At 29.5% G+C, this 20437-nt stretch overlaps 2 long non-coding RNA genes and 1 pseudogene across 2 annotated transcripts in view; 1 reads left to right on the forward strand and 2 right to left on the reverse strand.

Annotated features, from left to right (window-relative positions):
- The window catches only part of LOC144545094 (uncharacterized), a 65618-nt gene that overhangs the window by 6939 nt on the left and 38242 nt on the right, over positions 1 to 20437 (forward strand). The gene's annotated exons all lie outside the window — the stretch shown is intronic.
- LOC144545093 (LEAF RUST 10 DISEASE-RESISTANCE LOCUS RECEPTOR-LIKE PROTEIN KINASE-like 2.1 pseudogene) lies at positions 13538 to 14887 on the reverse strand (annotated as a pseudogene).
- LOC144545095 (uncharacterized) lies at positions 15210 to 18892 on the reverse strand. Its single transcript, XR_013508384.1, has 3 exons — positions 18270 to 18892; positions 17433 to 17489; positions 15210 to 17268 (listed from the first exon to the last, which is right to left on the reverse strand). It is a non-coding gene; the product is annotated as an uncharacterized LOC144545095 (long non-coding RNA).

Raw genomic sequence — 20437 nt, forward strand, 5'->3', positions numbered from 1 at the left:
AATTGTTGGAAAGAATTGCTTAATAAGAAATCATTTTCTAAAGATAAGTTGGCCAAATGTTTAATTCTTATTGGTCAAATGTTTAATTCTCAATTGTTTGGTTGATTGCACCAATGTAAGAGTGGATTGCTTAATTTTTAAAAAATTTCATAATTACTAATTTAGCTATTAATTTCAATTGCTGGATTGGAGATGCTCTAAGTCCAGCAAAGACTCATGCATGTACATAGGCAATTTCCAAGAAAGAGGGAAAAAATCAAGGAGAATAACTGTTAATTTGCCGTGCAAATGACTGCATGTAGATTGGGTAACGATATCAGTTATTAAGAAAGCAACGCTGGTCCAACTCAATCTAATTTTATAAATATAAAATATTTAGAAAAATTGTGAGAACCATACATATATAGGTGCTGTCATTAATTGATCGTGAATTTTCTTTCGTAACGTACAGGAAGAAACGAAGCGATTCGTACAAGGATTTTTTTTATGATCGATGCATACCAATTTCGCCTATTTAAAACTTATCAGCCAACAATTTATAGAAAATTCCTTCTTAATTTTCCCTTCATTTATCATTATTTAATTATTCACTCCCAGCACAAATTTTAACATAGATTTCACAGCTTCAAAATGTTAGCAGTTCAGCTGAAATGCTAATGAAAGTATATATGTTAACTAAAGTCTGATCAATTAATACTATAATTCTTTTTTTGTAGAAGTTATCTTCGACATTATTATCAAAATTTTGGATTCTGATGATGATTATGTTATCTTCATATATATCATTTATATTCGACCTGTGATTTGTGATTGTTTTTCATTTTTGAAGTTAGAAGTTTTTAATGCTATATATTATTTCTTAAATAACCCGAAAAAATAAATAATAATAATATCTTTTGCCACATTGCAATAAATCCAACTATATACACCATAAAAGTGGTTTAGCTTCAAAACTTCTAAAGCATGTCAAGCAATCATATTTTCAATCGTTGAAATAGTAATTAATTATTATCAAATTTAATTGTACGGTTGAAAATTATTCAATATGGGAGTATACTTAATGCAATTTACAAAATTAATTATTGTACTATATAACCATCAATTGAAATTGGTATATTTTAATTTTAAGTTTACAATGTTGTATAAAACTATATTCGTCTAAAATTCTTATGATACAAATAATCAAATAACTGATGATCAGATGTGAATTATAATATTTGAATATAAATTTCAATACAGATTGATATCTTTTGTTCTTATTATGTGTATTAAGACTATTGGTGTGAACAAAAATATATATTATATGAAACATTCATGTAGTCGTTATTATTTTGAAATTCTTACTTCCAAACCATTATATAAGCATATTTTTTATATAATTGGAACTTATTATCATGAACAAATAAGATTGAGAATTATAGCAAAATTAATTTGTTACTTGTTTTGAGAATTTTTCTTACGGTTTTCTTACTAAAATGTTAGAGAAAATCAAATAATTAACAAACCTATTCCATGCCACTGTTTACTTGTAGATTAACTAAAGGGGTTGGATTATCATATCCAACCACAACATGTAATAGCCAATAGTAATAAATAGTAAGACATTTTGTATCCAATAACTGAACTCATAATAAAAAGTTAAAAACTAAGAAATAGTTTAATCAAGACTTGATAATTAAGCTTCTAACAATAGTCCTCTCTTTGAAATACGCTCTACCACCACCTCTAAAGAATCCCAAATTTCCTTCCTGTTTGGATGTGCCCCATCTGTGAGAATTTGGAGAATTTGGAACTATTACTTTAATTTAGTCCATATTTAAAAAAAAAATTATATATCAAAATTTGTAATGGTGCATATTAGTTAACAATTTATTTAACGCATAATTTTGATTTACTCTAAAATTTTATAATAAGAAAATTGTAAGATTTATTTTTAAAATAAATAATAAATTTTGCTATTATACTCATTTTATTTTATCATGGTGATTAATCATAATTGTATAACTAAAAATCTATAAAATAGTATAGAACTAAAGGTTTCAAAAAATAAATAAATGCATAAATGTCTAGTGAAAAATTTGATTTTGTTCACAACAATTAAGTTTTCGATACACACAACAGGGTGAAAAATTTATAACATTTATCATGAACTGCCATATGTATATATTATAATGATTCACAATTGATCACCTAACAATCACATGTAACATAATTTAAAGACTAGACTAATTCATATTTTAATATAGGTAGAATTATTTTTTAAGTTTCCTCGCAAAAAAATGTTAAAAATAAATTTGATGAGAATTTGTTTTTATTAAATAGAATGTAAGATAAAACAATATATAAAAAGTTCAATAGATCATCGCATAATAAAATAATTAATTTAGTACATTGAATAAGAAATTTTTAATTACAATTTTTTTATGATGAATTCCAATTTCGCCTATTTAAAACTTATCAGCCAACAATATATATATAATTCCTTCTTTACTTGCACATTATTTCATTATTTTTTCTTCATTTATCAATTATTTTATTTATTTAATTACTCCCAGCACAAATTTTAACATAGATTTGACGACTTCAAAATGTTAGCAGTTCAATTATGTTGACTAAAGTTTGATTAATTAATGGGAGCTGATAATAGTACCCGCGCTACAGTACTCACACTGTACCCGCAGGGGGATCACCGAAAATTAAATATTAAAATTTAACTGCACAATTCGAAATTTTTTTCCTAAATATTAATACCTATGAACGGAAGTATTTATATCTATGTACAGAAGTATTTATACTTATGATGTGAACAATTATTTATTGTGTGGATTATCTAGCACCAAGATAACAATACCTGCGCTACAGTACCCGCACTACAGTACCCGCACAGTACTCACGCTACAGTACCCGGGGACCACCAAAAATTAAATGTATAAATATAACTTCCTATGAGAACTACAAAAACTCCACAATTTGAATTTTTTTTAAAGTATTAATATTTATGCAATTTTCTCTTCCAAATAAGATCCATGATGACGTACTTTCAGGCTCGTCGTCACGCAAGTGTTTATACCTAGCCATACAAGTATTTATACCTTTGCAAGTAGTTTTTACATATGACACTGAAAGTATTAATATCTAAATATTGAAAGTATTTATACTTATACACTGAAGTATTTATACCTATGAGGTCAACTATGTTTATTAAAGGAAAGTTGATGCGGGAATGATTGGGGAACTCGAAAAGATATTATCATAACAAGCTGCACATCAAAGTATTAACATCTTACTTTTTTAAGTGCTAATATCTTATCTTCTAAGTATTTACATCTACGAAGGTATAAATATACAAGTATTTTTTATATATGACACAGAAAGTATTAATATTTAGACACAAAGTATTTATATCTATGCATTGAAGTATTTATTTTTATGAGATCAACTATTTTTGTTAGAGAAAGATTGATGCGGAATTAGTGCCGAGACTTTGAAAGGGGAACCATATAATTAGTGGGGACCATAGAGAAAGAGTACTGCTGGGATTTTAGAATAATAATTAATTGAGACTATATAATATATTTTTAGAATAATAATTAGTGGGGATCATAACACATTATTTTTTTAAGTCCGGGGTACTGTAGCGCGGGTACAAATATAATTATTCTTAATTAATACTATTACTTTTTTAATTGTAGGAGTTATCTTGAACATTATTTTTAAAAAATTGGATTCTAATGATGAAAGTTTTTTATGCTATTTCTTAAAAAAACTCGAAAAAAATAATAATATTTTTTGCCACGTTGCAATAAATGCAACTATATACACTATAAACGTAGTTCGGCCTCAACACTTCTAAAGCATATCATAGTCATCATATTTTCAATCGTTGAAATAGTAATTAATTGTTATCAAATTTAATTGTAAGGTTGAAAGTTATATAATATGTGGGTATAGTTAATGTAATTTACGAAATTAATTATATTATATAACCATCAATAGAATTTGTTATATTATTTTTTTTATGTTACATTGTATAAAACAATATCTGTCTCAAAGTTTTATGTTAGATTAATTCTACTTACATTAAAATCCAAATCAATCTTATAAATCATTTATAACTGATGGTCAATGTGAATTATAATATTTTAATATAAATTTCATTATACGGATTGATATCTTTTTGTCTTATTGCGTGTATTAACACCATTGGTGTGAACAAAAATACATTTTTTTATGAAACATTCATGTATTCATTATTATTTTAAAATCTTTATTTCCAAACCATTTTTTAAGCTTATTTGTTATACAATTGAAACTGATTATCATGAACAAATAAGATTGAGAATGATAGCAAAAATTGTTATTTGTTTTTGAGAATATGTCTTAACGTTTTCTTACTAAAATATTAGAGTAAATCAAATAAAGAGTATTATTTTGAATAATATTTGTTTTGGAGAAAGTTTATTATAAAAAAACATTCTTCCATTGAGCCGTTTGATTACTCTTAATTATAGGAGGTATTACCAGGTTAATCTTCATCCGATCGATATCTTATTCGGTTTTGATTGGTTATGCATTACTCATTCCTGGTGTTCTTTTATTTACCAATGTCAATCAATGTTTCAGAAATATTATCCATATTTTTTAGAAAACCATGAACCATAAAAAACAATGATTGTAAAATATTTTAAAAAATAGTAAGAAATTTTTAAAAATTGTAAAATTTGGTCTCCAAGCACAATTTAATATGGAAATCAACTTGAACGGGTTGGATTGACGTTTTGAACTTTAAAATTGAAGATATAGACTTGAAGTATACGAAATTTTATATATTTTTTTAATTTTTTTACTATTTATTAAGCTACTTTGAAAATTGCTAATCCAACAGTGGCTTAACAAAACAGTAAAACCAGAAGCTATTTTGAACTCCAAACACATTTTAAATTAGTATCGTGCCTGTGCACTGCAACGGAGACATATTATAAGATTGAATAGGATACAAAGAGACTTTTTTGTTTAACATTCACACAAAATAAAAAAATATATTTAAATGAAAATAAAAGACAAATAAAAAAAAAATCCAAATAATAAATAACAATAAAAGAAACAATAACAAATGAAAAAAAAGGATCAAATATAACATGATTTTTTTTTTAATTTTCTTCAGTTCAGAAAGATATGATTGTATCCATCAGCACAAGATCTATTATTCATCTTTTCACAAAGATACAATAGCCCTAAAAAAATCCAGAAAGATATGATTGTTTTCATTTTCATTGTCGAAACTATAAAGTAAGAGGAAAAATGAAACGAATAAAATGGAGAAATAAGAAATAATTTAATTGCAAGAATTGAAGATAGTTGTAAGGAGAAATAAAGAAACGGATCGCTTAGAGAAATAAGAAAATAATTTAATTGCAAGAATTAAAGTAGTTGTAAAGAGAAATAAGGAAACGTATCGGTAGGGATTTATTCAAATTTAATGTGATAAACTATGTAGCAGTCTGTGTGGCGAGTATATTTTTAGCTAAATTTAGACTTCTACACATAAAATAGATATATTTAAGCAAAGAAAGTCAAATTATGTGATTGGAGGTGCATAATATAAGAATGGAGATGGCCTCTATGCTATCCATAGCACCCCAGCCTAACTCTATATATATATATATATATGAAGAGGAGGGTTCAAATGCCTCCATGTTTTTGTGCCTCCATCTCTCTCCATCATTTTAAATGTTCAAACAGTCGATCCGAACCGCTCAACCTAACCTCCATACTAAAATATGTTTGGAGACCAAATTTTATATTTTTAGGAATTTTTTTACTATTTTTTTAGATAGGTACAAAAATACTGTTTTTAGATGGTTCAGATTTACTGATTTTGTACCTATCTAAAAAAATAGTAAAAAAATTCCTAAAAATATAAAATTTGGTCTCCAAACATATTTTAGTATGGAGGTTAGGTTGACCGATTCGGATCGACTTTTTGAACTTTGAAAATGATGAAGAGAGATGGAGGCATGATGGAGGCACAAAAACATGGAGGCATTTGAACCCTCCTCATATATAAATTATAATATATATTAGTATATACTAATTTCAGAAGACTTTATTATTACTCTACTACCTCTACAAAGTACTAGCAATAATTAATATTTTCTCTGTCATGCATGTATCAGCATTTCTCTATAAGTTCATAACTTGCCACACATAATTCAAGAGTTCCACTCCCTGAAAATTATAAACACGTAATCACACAATTGATTCAGTTATTTTGTTATAATTATAATTAAAAAGTAATTAAGTATCTTTCTGCTAAAGATAACTGTGATCATATATTTACATGTACACTGTTTAAATATATAAAATAGTGTAGAAAGGGTAAGTTTTTTCATTCATTTTTTCTGTAAAAAAATTGTTTCATTAATTTAAGAATTTTTAAGATATTTTAATGCACCAAATGGAGAAAGTGCATTAAGTATATGCATTGCACAAAATTTTGAACTTTTTCTTACATTCTATTTAAAGCAGTAATATTAATTTTTTAAAATAATTTAATATTGTACTTTATTCGCCCAAACGCAACTTTACATAATAAATTAAAACTTATCAGCCAACAAGTTATAGAAAATTCTTTCTTTACCAGAACATTATTTCATTATTTTCCCTTCATTTATCAATTAATCATTTTAATTATTTACTACCAGCAAGAATTTTAACATAGATTTCACAGCTTCAAAATGTTAGCAGTTTAGCTGAAATGCTAATTAAAGTATGTTATCTTGGACATTATTATCAAAATTTTGGATTCTGATGATGATTACGTTATCTTCATATATGTCATTATTTTTTTCACAAAATTGCTAACATTAGTTGTAGTTTTGAATTGCTATATTATATCTTTTATATTTGACCTGTGATATGTTAATTTTTATTTTTGAATTAGTACAAGTTTCATATGCTATTTTTTCTTAAAAAAATCAAAATTTTTTAATAAATAATAATATCTTTTCTCACGTTGCAATAAATCCAACTATATACACCACAAACGTGGTTCAACTTCAGGACTTCTAAAGCATATCAAGTCATCATATTTTCAATCGTTGAAATAGTGATCAATTGTTATCAAATTTAAATGTAAGGTTGAAATTAAGAAATATAATGTGTGGGTATACTTAATGCAATTTAAGAAATTAATTATATTATATAACCAAATGGCTATATTTATTATGTTACAATATTTGTCTCAACTTTTTATGTTACATTCTAGTTACATTAAAATCCAAATCAATCTTATGAATCATTTATAGCTGATGGCCAGATGTGAATATAATATTGAGTATGGCTAATATAACATCAGTGTCATTTCAGTCTATATAACACCAACTTCAAAACCTATTAAATCGAGTTCAAATGGTGAATCCAAACCGTTCAAATCAATTTACTTTATGAGTGATGCGTTTACATGCAAACTTTTTATATTTTTAAGTTATTTTAGTATCAAATCAAGCGGTAAAAAAATTGAAAAATGAATGTATTAAAATTAACTTAAAAACTCAAACATTTGACCGCTTGACTTGATATCAAATAAACTCAAAAACTTATAAATTTTACATGTAAACGCACAACTAATGAAGTAGATCGGTTTGAACGGTTTGGATTCACCATTTGAACTCGATTTGATAGATTTTGGAGTTGGTGTTATATAGTCTGAAATGACACTGATGTTATATTAGCCATACTCTATAATATTTATAATAAATTTCACGATATATAATTTATATTTTTGTATTGTTGTGTGTACTAACACTATTGGTGTGAACAAAAATACATTTTTTATGAAACTCATTCATGTGTACATTATTATTTTGAAATCCTTTCCTCCGAACTATTTTATAAGCTTATATTTTTGTACAATTGAAACTGATTATTATGAACAAATTAATAAGATTGAGAATGATAGTTAAATTTGTTATTTGTTTTGGAGAATATTTCATACAGTTTTTATTAAAATATTGGAGTAAATCAAATAATTTTTGAACTAAAAATTATTTATTGCAACAAAAATAATTATGCTTTTTATAATAATTAATATATACCATGAGAGGTGAAGAGGCACTGAGACACTTCTGGATCGATGTGGCGTCTACCATTCATGCATAGCGAATATGCAATAGTTTGACATTTTTGGCCTTCGTTCCATTAGCCGTTGTAGCAAACATGACATGGCACTTTAAAATAAGTATAATAATCTAGTATACAAAAAAGTCCTTTTTCAATTAAGCTGTTTAATGACCTTTATCGATCGGAGTTATTATCCGGGTTGTTCTCACTCAGTACCTTGATTTGGTTTTGTTCGATTAGACGTTTCTCATTGCTAGAATATTTTTTTATTTATTGGTGTCAATTAATGGTTTAGAAGTACAGTCACGGCCTCTGGCCCTCCCACCCCTGCCCCTGTCGTCCTTGGCCTTGCCCTTCCACCGCTCCAGGCTCTGCATGTGTAGCTGCTATATAGAAATTGTTGGTTGAGTAATAATCTTTTTCGTCTATTTGACTAATTTACAAAAATATACAATTATTGAATTTTACGATGTGTTCTATTTTGTTTTTGAAAGATATGTAGGTTCAAGTCGAATGAAATTGCATTATGGAATACTTGGACTGAAGAAGACATGAAGACATTAATCAAGAATACAAATTGTAAAATCAGAAACTTGGTAAAATATGTGTGAGGCTGACTAAACTGGGATAAAACATTGGTAACGTTTTCAAAACGTTGTAACGTTTCAGATTGGTCAGAAGCAACAAACTGATCAAAATCAGAAACAAGTTATAACGTTATAACGTTTTATAAACGTTGTGACAATTTAAAAACGTCATAACGTTTTAATAGCTACAGAACTACTGAAGCACAGCTGTACAGTAACAACATGAAACGTTGTAACGTTTTTATGGATGTCAGAATTTTAAGTACAGCTGTACCAAAGATTGAAAATTCAAATTTAAACGTTGTAACGTTTTAATTAAATATTAGCTTCAGAGAACTTCTATTTTGATCAAGTTGTTACATGTTAAAACGTTACATAACGTTTTACAAACGTTATGACGTTTTGCTGAGCTGTCAGAAAATTAAAACCCTAAAATCGCAATTTGAACTAAAACGTTGTAACGTTTGATAAAACGTTGGTAACGTTTTATGTCAAATAGCTCATTTTTGAACTGACTCTATAAATAGGTGATTGGGCTTTCTTCCCCAATCATCTGAGTTGACCCTAATCATTTTAAAAGCGATTTTCTGAGAGCTTAGCCTACTCCATTGTTGTGAGAGCTTAAAACTTCAAAATCCCTCAAGCAACCTCAAACCTACTTCACTAATCTTGATATAGATTAGGTTAGAGTGATCTATTGAGTGTTTCTCTTGTGTTTCTAGACAATCGAGACCTTGTTCTCATCTCTTTGAGTTGGCGGTTTGACTTCCTGCTTGGTGTGTAAGGGCTCAACGGTTCACAAGTTGTAATCCTTTCGTATTGGGTAATAGAAAGGCGCACTACACAAGGTTGCGAAGCCCCGGAGACGTAGGCCTTTGTTTTGCCGAACTCCGTTATCATCCCGCGTGTCAAATTTCTCTAAACTCATCTATTTACTTTCAATTGCAATTTAATTTCAGTTTTTGAGCAGTTAGAGGTGCTCCTAAGTGTAACAGAAATAGCCTAGATTTAGATATGTATTGACAAATTAAATATGTACGGAGAAATATATTATTTTAATTTGTATGTCAAATATGTGCCGAATTTTTAAATGTATCATTTTCTCAAAAAAAAAAAAAAAAAAAAAAAATCAGAAAATCACGATTTTTGTACAATTATAAATCTACCACGGCCGCATCTAGGATATGCGGACTCAATTACTGAGGACCTCATCTAGAGGATGGGGCCCTCTTTTTTCTCAAAGTTTGAGATTCTGATCTTAGAGGAGACGAATCCGTATTGATTATAATATATAATATATTATTTTATTTTATGATAATTTTTCACCGAAAACCTAGAAGGTAACGGTAGATATAATTTCAATATATTTGCATAGAATATATTATCAAAATCAAAGCACATTAAGAAAATTAAAGTTGATATATAAAGCTTGAAAATTATTGAATTTATATATTTTGAATTATAATATATATTAGTATATACTAATTTCAGAAGGCTTTATTATTACTCTACTACCTCTACAAAGTACTAGCAATAATATTTTCTCTGTCAAGCATGTATCAGCATTTCTCTAAGTACATAACTTGCCACACATAATTCAAGAGTTCCACTCCCTGAAAATTAAAAACACATAATCACACAATTTATTCAGTTATTTGTTATAATTATAATTAAAAAGTAATTAAGTATCTTTCTGCTAAAGATCATAACTGTGATCATATAATTACATGTACACCATTGCTGTTTAAATATATAACATAGTGTTGAAAGTGAAATTTTCTCCATTTTTTTCTATAAAAAAATTGTGTGAATTGGACGAGTAAAGATATTTTAACATCAAATGAAAAAAGTGCATTAAGTATATATATATATTAAGATGAAGTAAAATTAATGCACAAAAAGTTTTCAACTTTATTCTTACATTCTATTTAAAGCAGTAATATTAATATTTTAAAATAATTTAATATTGTATTTTATTCGCTGAAACGCAACTTTATAGAATAAATTAAAATGATTGTATATATGAAATTCCCCCCTAACATAAAAATATGTAGCATGTATATCATCAGTGTATAACAAATATTAAGTCTTCTAATTAGCCGGTTTATGAGAACAAATGATTCATTTGTTTACTTCTGGCATTTACATAATTGTATATAGACATACGTTTGTATTTCCATCATAAATAGAAAAATAAATTATGTATTCTCATAAATGAACACAAATTAGCTTCAAAAATTCACTACTCATAGCAGGCAAATAAACAGAGGAAATGATTACCTGCTAAGAGATTGAAATTTGTCTGGTTTAGTATATGAATATTAAATACCACATTTTCTAAAATTATCCTGTCTATGTGCTCCGTACATATGTAATTTCCAACAAATATAGCATACAGACAGAATAAACTTTTTTTTTAAAAAAAAAAAAAAAACTGGAAGAGTTAGAAAATCACTGTTTTTTAATGGTTGATAATTTTCAGATCAAGTGATTTTCTATCTATTATAAAAAATAGTAAAAAAAAAATCTAAAAAATATGAAATTGAGTCTTCAAATACATATTTATATAGGGATCATGCTGAATGGTTAGGATTGACTGTTAAGATTTGAAAAACGAATATATTAATCTGTATTACGGACCAATCCGTGTCATATATATATAGTATCATAGACTCACTCTTTCATAAATCTACGTACTGTTTTTTTTTTTTTCTTTTTCATATGATGTCATATCTAAAACTATATTGTACTGAAGAGAACCTTTTATCTCTTATTATCTGAAATTATTTTTGAACCTTTTAAAATGAAGTAAAATTAATGCACAAAAAGTTTTCAACTTTATTCTTACATTCTATTTAAAGCAGTAATATTAATATTTTAAAATAATTTAATATTGTATTTAATTTATTCGCCCAAACGCAACTTTATAGAATAAATTAAAATGATTGTATATATGAAATTCCCTCTAACATAAAAATATGTAGCATGTATATCATCAGTGTATAACAAATATTAAGTCTTCTAATTAGCCGGTTTGTGAGAACAAATGATTCAATTGTTTACTTCTGGCATTTACATAATTGTATATAGACATGCGTTTGTATTTCCATCATAAATAGAAAAATAAATTATGTATTCTCATAAATGAACACAAATTAGCTTCAAATATTCACTACTCATATAGCAGGCAAATAAACAGAGGAGGAAATGGTTACCTGCTAAGAGATTGAAATTTTTGGTTTAGTATATGAATATTAAATACCTCATTTTCTAAAATTATCCTGTCTATGTGCTCCGTACATATGTAATTTCCAACAAATATAGCATACAGACAGAATAAACTTTTTTTTAAAAAAAAAAAAAAAACTGGAAGAGTTAGAAAATCACTGTTTTTTAATGGTTGATAATTTTCAGATCAAGTGATTTTCTATCTATTATAAAAAATAGTAAAAAAAAAATCTAAAAAATATGAAATTGAGTCTTCAAATACATATTTATATAGGGATCATGCTGAATGGTTCGGATTGACTGTTAAGATTTGAAAAACGAATATATTAATCTGTGTTACGGATCAATCCGTGTCATATATATATAGTATCATAGACTCACTCTTTCATAAATCTACATACTGTTTTTTTTTTTTTTCTTTTTCATATGATGTCATATCTAAAACTATATTGTACTGAAGAGAACCTTTTATCTCTTATTATCTGAAATTATTTTTGAATTGCATCGTTCTCATGTAAAATTCATTGCAGGAACCAACAATCCAGAGATTTTAGCCCAAATAATTTAAAATTCCGAAATAAGGAACCCAATCTGTTCCAACCATGCCTCATTTAAGCCCAATAATTTCCATATTGAAGCCCGAAACATACTTCTTGGGCCAGAAGGCCCAGAAATCGTCACTTGCCGCTTTGAGGAACTACACTAGAAGCTTACATTTCATCCCGTGTAATGTAAATAGTCGTAGATTATTACTTCAGAACAAGGTCATCCCGACAACTCCACAAGCGTTTAATGCCAACCGTCCGATCATACATTTGAGTCCGTCAAACAGGATATCTCCAGTTTAGTTATAAAGAGAGAGGAGATGAAAGATTCTTTTAGAAATGAACGAAGGAGAAAGAGAGAGAAGGTTCTCTTGCTTTGCTCCGTCAACGAAGCAATTTATTTTTATCTATTGAAATAATATAGAAAACGCTATTTACCTATTGGGTACGGTTCCTTTACAAATTTCTAAAAGTAAAAGTTATTTACATACATGCATTCCATACATGAGACCATGTCCACAAATGTTTGCAGGACAATCTTTCCATAGACCTCGATAGATTGATAGATTTATCTGTACAATGATGGTTAAGAAGTTGGTAATAGCCTTACTATTGCATATACTTATATTGAATGTTTTAGTTCAAACATGTAAAATAGTTAAAAATTACATACATAAATAATATGATTGAATATAATTATTTATATTATAAATCTACATATTAAGAATAAAATTTTAATTAAACTAATTTATATATATGGCTAATTTGATTTACTGTCTGAAATATATTCAATATATTCAGTATATAAGAATAATTAATATTCTTTATTGAATCCTTAACCCATTTCGGATATGAATATTCCTAATTACACGTGTATATGTTTCATCATGTGCTGCATGTATACCAGCGCGACCCAATTCAAGGGCTATAAGAGGAAGGTTTCTTTATGTCAGTTCTTTGTTTATACTTTTTCATTTTAACTACACGTACAATACTTTCAAGCAGATACATTATTATTCGAAGCATCTAAATATGCATAAATGTATATAAATCTTAATTCCTTTCCATTAGTGCTTTTATTAAAACAATGTCAAACATAAAATTACAAAATGTAGATGCGGAAAATCTAAACATTCCAAATATAAACGCAAATTTCAATTTTTCTACACAAAAAACATCGGAGAAAACCTAGCTACCCGTCAAACTGAATATCCATATACTCATAGTGTGTTAACCCCAATAAATCGTCAGAATCAGACTGTGAATTTCATCCAAACTTAAGAGTATGAGAAGTATCTAATAATATTGTGGAATGAGACGGAGAACAGAAATAAGGTTTTGGTGGCATTTCCAACTGGTCTGAACTTCTCTCTAGCATTTCCACAACTCTGTTTATCGACGGCCGATTAGCCGGCATCGTTTGTGTGCACCACAAACCAATCATGCCAATCTTCTTTGCAATTTCTTCAATCTCCATTGATAATACATCACATGCTTGTAGTTGTATTGGACTGCCTTCAACAAGACAATCATAAAGCCAATGTGGAAAGTACACTTGGCTTGGATTTTCAGCACTTGGTTTTGCATTCCTTCTTCCTCCTACCATCTCCAGCACCATCATTCCATAGCTGTATACATCAGATTTTGTTGAAACAACTCCAAAGCTCCTTGAGAAAACTTCGGGGGCAATGTACCCAATGGTTCCCCTCATCTCAGCCATTGAAACAATGCTCTCTTTTGGCGGACACAATTTTGCCAAACCAAAATCGGCAATTTTTGGGTTGAAATCTTCGTCTAATAGAATGTTCTGAGGTTTTATATCAAAATGCACAATACGTGCATTACAACCTCGGTGTAAATATTCTAAACCTCTTGCAATACCAATTGCTATTTCATAAAGCTTTCCCCAGCCAAGAACTGCTTTTGGATTTTCAGAGTATATATAATTGTCGAGTGATCCATTTGGCATGTATTCATAAATTAGAGCATCCTTGGGGCCTTCAATGCAAAAGCCTAGTAGACTAACAACATTGACATGAGAAGTTCTGCTAATGCTTAGGATCTCATTCAAAAACTCCTCTCTATCACATGAAGACTTGTGCAAAATTTTGACAGCAACCAAACGGCCATCTTGAAGTCTTCCCCTGTATACGGTGCCAAAACCTCCTTTACCTAGTGTATCCTGAAAGAACTTGGTAATTTTCTTTACCTCTGCATATTTATATCTTTTTGGCGCAAACGATCCATGTTTTTCTAAGAGCATTTCAATATTTCCTTCAAGTTTGTCTTTGCTCCGTGAGATGCACTGGGCAGGATTTTTGCTATTTCGAAGCTTTAAATACAAAATAAGGCATGCTCCAAGGAATGCTAAAGATCCTATTGCGGTTCCTACATTTAAACCAAATACAAGTAATTAGTATGTATACAGGAGAATATTTTTTTTGAAGGTTGACTATAACAGGAGAACATGTTGGGATATTCTACAACATGTTGGGATATTCTTGCATATATTAGCATTTAAGTCACTAATATATAAAATATGAAATTAAAATTACCTTCCTCTAGTTAGAATATATTTTTAGCTGGATCCTAAGGAGAACATGTTGGGATATTCTACATTGATAGCTCAATGCAGAGATCATGTCTAGGGGTCTGGTAGCTGATATTGTATATAGTAAGTTCTATTACTAGTATCAGTTTCACTTTAACCAAAAGAATTTAGGTTTCATATCAAAGAATATCGGCTCGACAAACAGGGGGAAGAAAGTAAACAGGACAAAACAAATAGATTAGGGAAGACTCAAAGAATATCTATCCGATGTCATTTTTGAATGAGAAAATGTATTCAAAAGATTCAACGGAATTGTTAGGCCTCAAAGAATTCTGTGGTGGCTTATCATCTTCATAAAAAAAAGGCAAGTAGCTGAGTTATAATCTGTTCCAAATATATTGGGTGGTGATTGTATCTGATTAGGAGGGTAACATCGAGCTCACAGAAGAAAGGCTACTATTCAATAACTCATACATGTTATAGTGAAAGTTATTGACAGGACTAGAAAAATTAAAATAAAGATTACCACAGCCAGATTTATTCAAAGAACAACTAAGGTAAGGATCTTGAACTGTAATAGTATTGTTGTCATATGCGATGCTTTCCAATGGTAATAACCTCCTTCTCCAAGTTTAAATTACCCTGACAATTAGGATCCCTTGTAATATCTGATTAGAGGCAGAAAGGAGGCTTAATTTGAATAATGGATCACATGGAAGTCTAGGTGTACATGAGTTGGAGAAGCAGGGAAGGAAGAAAATGAAAATAAGACAGACCAGTACAGAAGTTGGCAAGTGGTCATGAAAGATGCAACCAACTGAGATATTAAGTTATACATATTTCTAAATTTTGAAGAAGATATGGATACAGAAGTGTTACTATTTCAACTTTATATCCCATAATGTAGGGGGAATGTCATGTATACCCCTCAAAAACTTCAAAATTTCGTATTGCCCCCTCTAAACTTCAAAATTATGTATTATCCCCTCTAAACTCACAAATTTGCTCATTTTTATTGTCTTTTATATTAAAACTCAATTTAAACTTGTAACATACCCATTATACTTTATTATTTTTTTTTGAAGGTTAGCGGCTTTAAATGCCTACTAACAATTCGATTGATAAAAAAATATATTTACAATGAGTCAAGCAACTCTAATTCCTAAATCTACTTCTTTATTCTCATGAAATCTTCTAAATCACTCAAAATTACTTTAATCATCATTAATCAACTTCTAAATTCTTAAATCTACTCTTCTAATTCTACTGATATAAACTCATAATCACTCTAATACTTAAATCTTCATCTCACTTCACGATCGGATCCGCTCTTCTGACCACTACCACACTCCAACGATCAGATCTACTCACCGTCACGCAGTACTAACATAACTCCACCCGTACCTAGTACCGTCAAGTTGAAGCCCTCAAATGCTCCTGTCACACCCATCTCAGCAGCCGCATCAACAGCAACTGTCGAGGGGACTCGCAATGAGATCATCAACGAACAAACCTCACTGGCCGCATCACGACTGATACCTCCTTGCGCCATCTCTTCTCACGGCAGGTCACTCTCCCTCCTCTCGTTAGCTCGAGGTGCACCCATCACCTCACTCTCAGCCCGAGGTACGCACATCTCTCTCTCTCTGTCTCTCTCTCTCTCATTTCCTCCCCTTCCCCTCACTCTCCTCTCCGATCTGATGCGGAGGGAAGAGGCGAGAGAGGGGAGAGTAGCGGCATCGGAGTCGGAGAGCTAGGGTGACGGAGTGGGATGGCGGCTGAGCTAGGGTTTGGGTTTTCTGGAATCGCCAAAATTCGCTCTGGTGAAAGAGCGAAGGGTTCATCCAACCTCCATTATACTTTATTAAAAACATAAAAAATTGTAACTTGCTTAGGAAAAATGCCAGTCTTATAAGAACCCATTATGCCCTATACTAGTAGCAATTTCTACACTTGTACGGTTATCTTGTTTATTTTAATTTCTGGGAAAAACGGTTGAGTGAAGGATATTGTATGCGAAAATTTGTCTCCAAATTAAAAAGAAAGGATATATATAGGTATAGTGACACATTTTTTTCTAAAAAAAAATATATATTCTATAACAAAGTAAATGTCCGAAATGCCTTTGTACCCCACATTTTACAGATGGAGGTTCAGAACACGTACGTTTAGTTTACTCTAAAACTAAATGAGAAGTGATACTTGCCTGTTATGATTCTCATTCGAAATTGATGATCTGCAATATGGATAAAGAAAGAAATGTCATAAATGAATCATCGATTTAGATAGACATTATATTTCTTTTCACTGGACTGAAAGTGAATAAAATTTTGAAGTACAATAACTAAAAAATAAATAAAGTTTAGTAAAGAATGAAAAAATGTGAGCAAAGTGATTAACCTTTACAATGTCGATCACAAGTGGTTCTGGGTGTGATGTTAGCAGAGCGATCAGGTTCTGGTAAAAGATGATTTCAATAATTAGCTTGTATATATCACAAAATGATCTCTATTATCATAATTGAAGGACAATGTTAACTGAAAGGACACTACTATCATCATCCCCAATTGTCGAATAATTAGCTGATATAATGACTTGAACAGTTTGTCAGAACACTACTCTATCATCATCCCCAATTATAGAATAGTTCATATGATAACCCTTCAATATTCATGTGTATTCTGATCGAACGGTCCGGATCAATCTAAACAACAATATTCTGTTACCTTACGTGATATGAATTCCTGTCACTATTGCAAAGAACTACTGAGAGATGAATCTTTAACCCTGATGATGTTGGTGGGGTCATATGTTATAGAATTCTTATGCTAAACATTAGAGTTAGGCATAAGGTAATTAAAAAGGTTTTTGAGTTGATTTTAGAAGGGAACGAACTAATCGTCTATAGAAAAAAGGTAACCATCCTTTTCAAAAAGTATGGGAAAATTGGGATTTTTTTATTTTTCCACATGAAAGTAAGACCAGGAAACTTTCAAAGTGAAATTAGGAAAAAAATAAAAGAAAAAGGGATTAGATATTATTGTAATAATTTTGAACAGTCGTAGGCTTAAAGGTTACTTAATCAGTCAAAGTCTTGTATTTTGTCTCTATTAGAGCTTTTATGTCAAGACCCCATTAATTATGTCAAAGGGGAAAGAAAATGGAACTGCTCATAATTTACAAAGAGATTAAAAAAATATTAACAGGATAAATTGATGAAATATGCAAGCTACTGACCTTTACCATCTTCAGGATCGACAACCTCTGTCCAATTTGCAAAGCAACCGGGCTGCGCTAAAATGTCACCTGAGTAACTAATTGATAGCAGCAAAAGTTGTCCGTTGTCATTAAATGAGTAAATGTACTCCAAAGACGGCAGGGAATTCAGACAATTCGGTGGAGGTTTATGATTCTCAATTGGCGAGTAGCTAAGGTTGTAATCCTTTCGAAATATCTTGGGTGGTGATTGTATCTGATTAGTAGGGTCACATCTCACAGAAGAAAGACTACTATTCCATAAACCATACATCCCATAATACAAGTTAATAGGACTAGAAAAATTAAAATAAAGATTACCACAACCAGATTTTTTCAATGAACTACTAAGATAAGGATCTTGAACCGTAATGGTTTTGTTTTCATATGAGATGTTTTCCAAGGGTAATGGATTAGGAATCCATACGAGAAATGGTTTATCTTTGTCACATAAAATCGTTAAATTACCCTCACAATTAGGATCCCGCGTATTGTCTGATTGAAAGTTGAAAGGAGACTTAATTTGAATAGAATGGTCACATGGAACTGTAGTTGTACAAGAGGAGCTGGAGAAGCAGGGAAGAAATAAAATAAAAATAAGACAGGCCAGTACTGAAGTGGCCATTAAAAATGGAACCAAGGGAGATATTTCTAAATTTTGGAGAAGATATGTATACAGAAGTGCTACTATTTCAACCTTATATCCCATAAATGTAGGGGAATTTGATGTTTACCCCTCAAAAACTTCAAATTACATATTCCCCCCTCTAAACTTTGAAATTACATATTTTTCCCTCTAAACTTTGAAAAACAAATTTACTCATTTTATTATCTTTTATGTTAAAACTCATTTTAAATTTATAAAATACCCATTATACTTTATTAAAAAACATAAAAAAGTGTAACTAGTAGCAAGTTACCCTGTTAATTTTTGTGGGAAAAATAGTTGAGTGAAGAGTATTGTGTGCGAAAATTCTTCTGCAAATTAAAAAGAAAGGGAAACAGGTAACGATACATTTTTTTTTTCTTAAGAAAAAAGAACAAAAATTATTCTATAACAAAGACTAAATGTTCGTTGCAGTTCTCCTTACTTTTTTTTGTATTTTTCATTTTTCTGCGGTAATTGGTCCGAAATGCCTTTGTACCACACATTTTTAGATGGAGATTTAGAGATGATAAGAGGAAAATTCTTCTGAAAATGACCATTTGAAAAAAACAGTACTGGTATTTTCAAAGTCATCTAAGTCTAGAGAAGACTCATGCATGTAGCATGTAGATTGGTTAACGATAAATAGACAATTGAAAGCACAGGCAATTTCCAAGAAAAAGGAAAAATTCAAGGACAATAATTGTTTGCCGTGTAAATGACTTCATTGTTAATTGGTTAATTTAGGTTCCTACTAATATGATATTAGTTATTGAGAAAGTAACGCTGGTCCATCTCATTCTAATTTTATAAATATAAAATATCTAGAAGAATCATGAAATTAATTTGACTAGATTGTTGAAATTGAAGACAGAGAAGTTTGGATCAGCAACTCTAGTGGTTGGTCTTTATTTTGGAACCACTGATTAAAAAATCACAATTAAAAAATCTGATTAACCTCTGATTAAAAAAAACCCTTGAATTAACCCTTCATTTTCAACTTACGCTGACCTCTTGAGACTCTTCATGTTACAAAAGAATACACACCATCAATAATCAAATATTTTCATGATTAATTATCTCTCTTTACTAAATGCCAACAATTAACCATTTCAAAACTTATCAGCCAACAATTTATAGAAATTAAATTCTTTCTCTACATGCACATTATTTCATTATTTTTCCTTCATTTATCAATCATTTTAATTATTTACTCCCAGAACGAATTTTAACATAGATTTCACGGCTTCAAAATGTTAGCAGTTCAGCTGAAATGCTAATGGAGGTATGTTAACTAAAGTCAGATTAATTAATACTATTATTTTTTTAATTGTAGGAGTTATCTTGAACATTATTATCAAAATTTTGGATTCTAATGATGATTATGTTATCTTTAAATATGTCATTATTTAATTGATAAAATTACTAACATTAGTTGTAATTTTTATGCTTTATTTAATTTATTGTAAAGCTCGAAAAAAAAAATTGCCACGCACGTTGCAAT

This window comes from Carex rostrata, chromosome 27, assembly GCF_964058835.1.
Source record: "Carex rostrata chromosome 27, lpCarRost1.2, whole genome shotgun sequence".
Lineage (NCBI taxonomy): Eukaryota > Viridiplantae > Streptophyta > Magnoliopsida > Poales > Cyperaceae > Carex > Carex rostrata.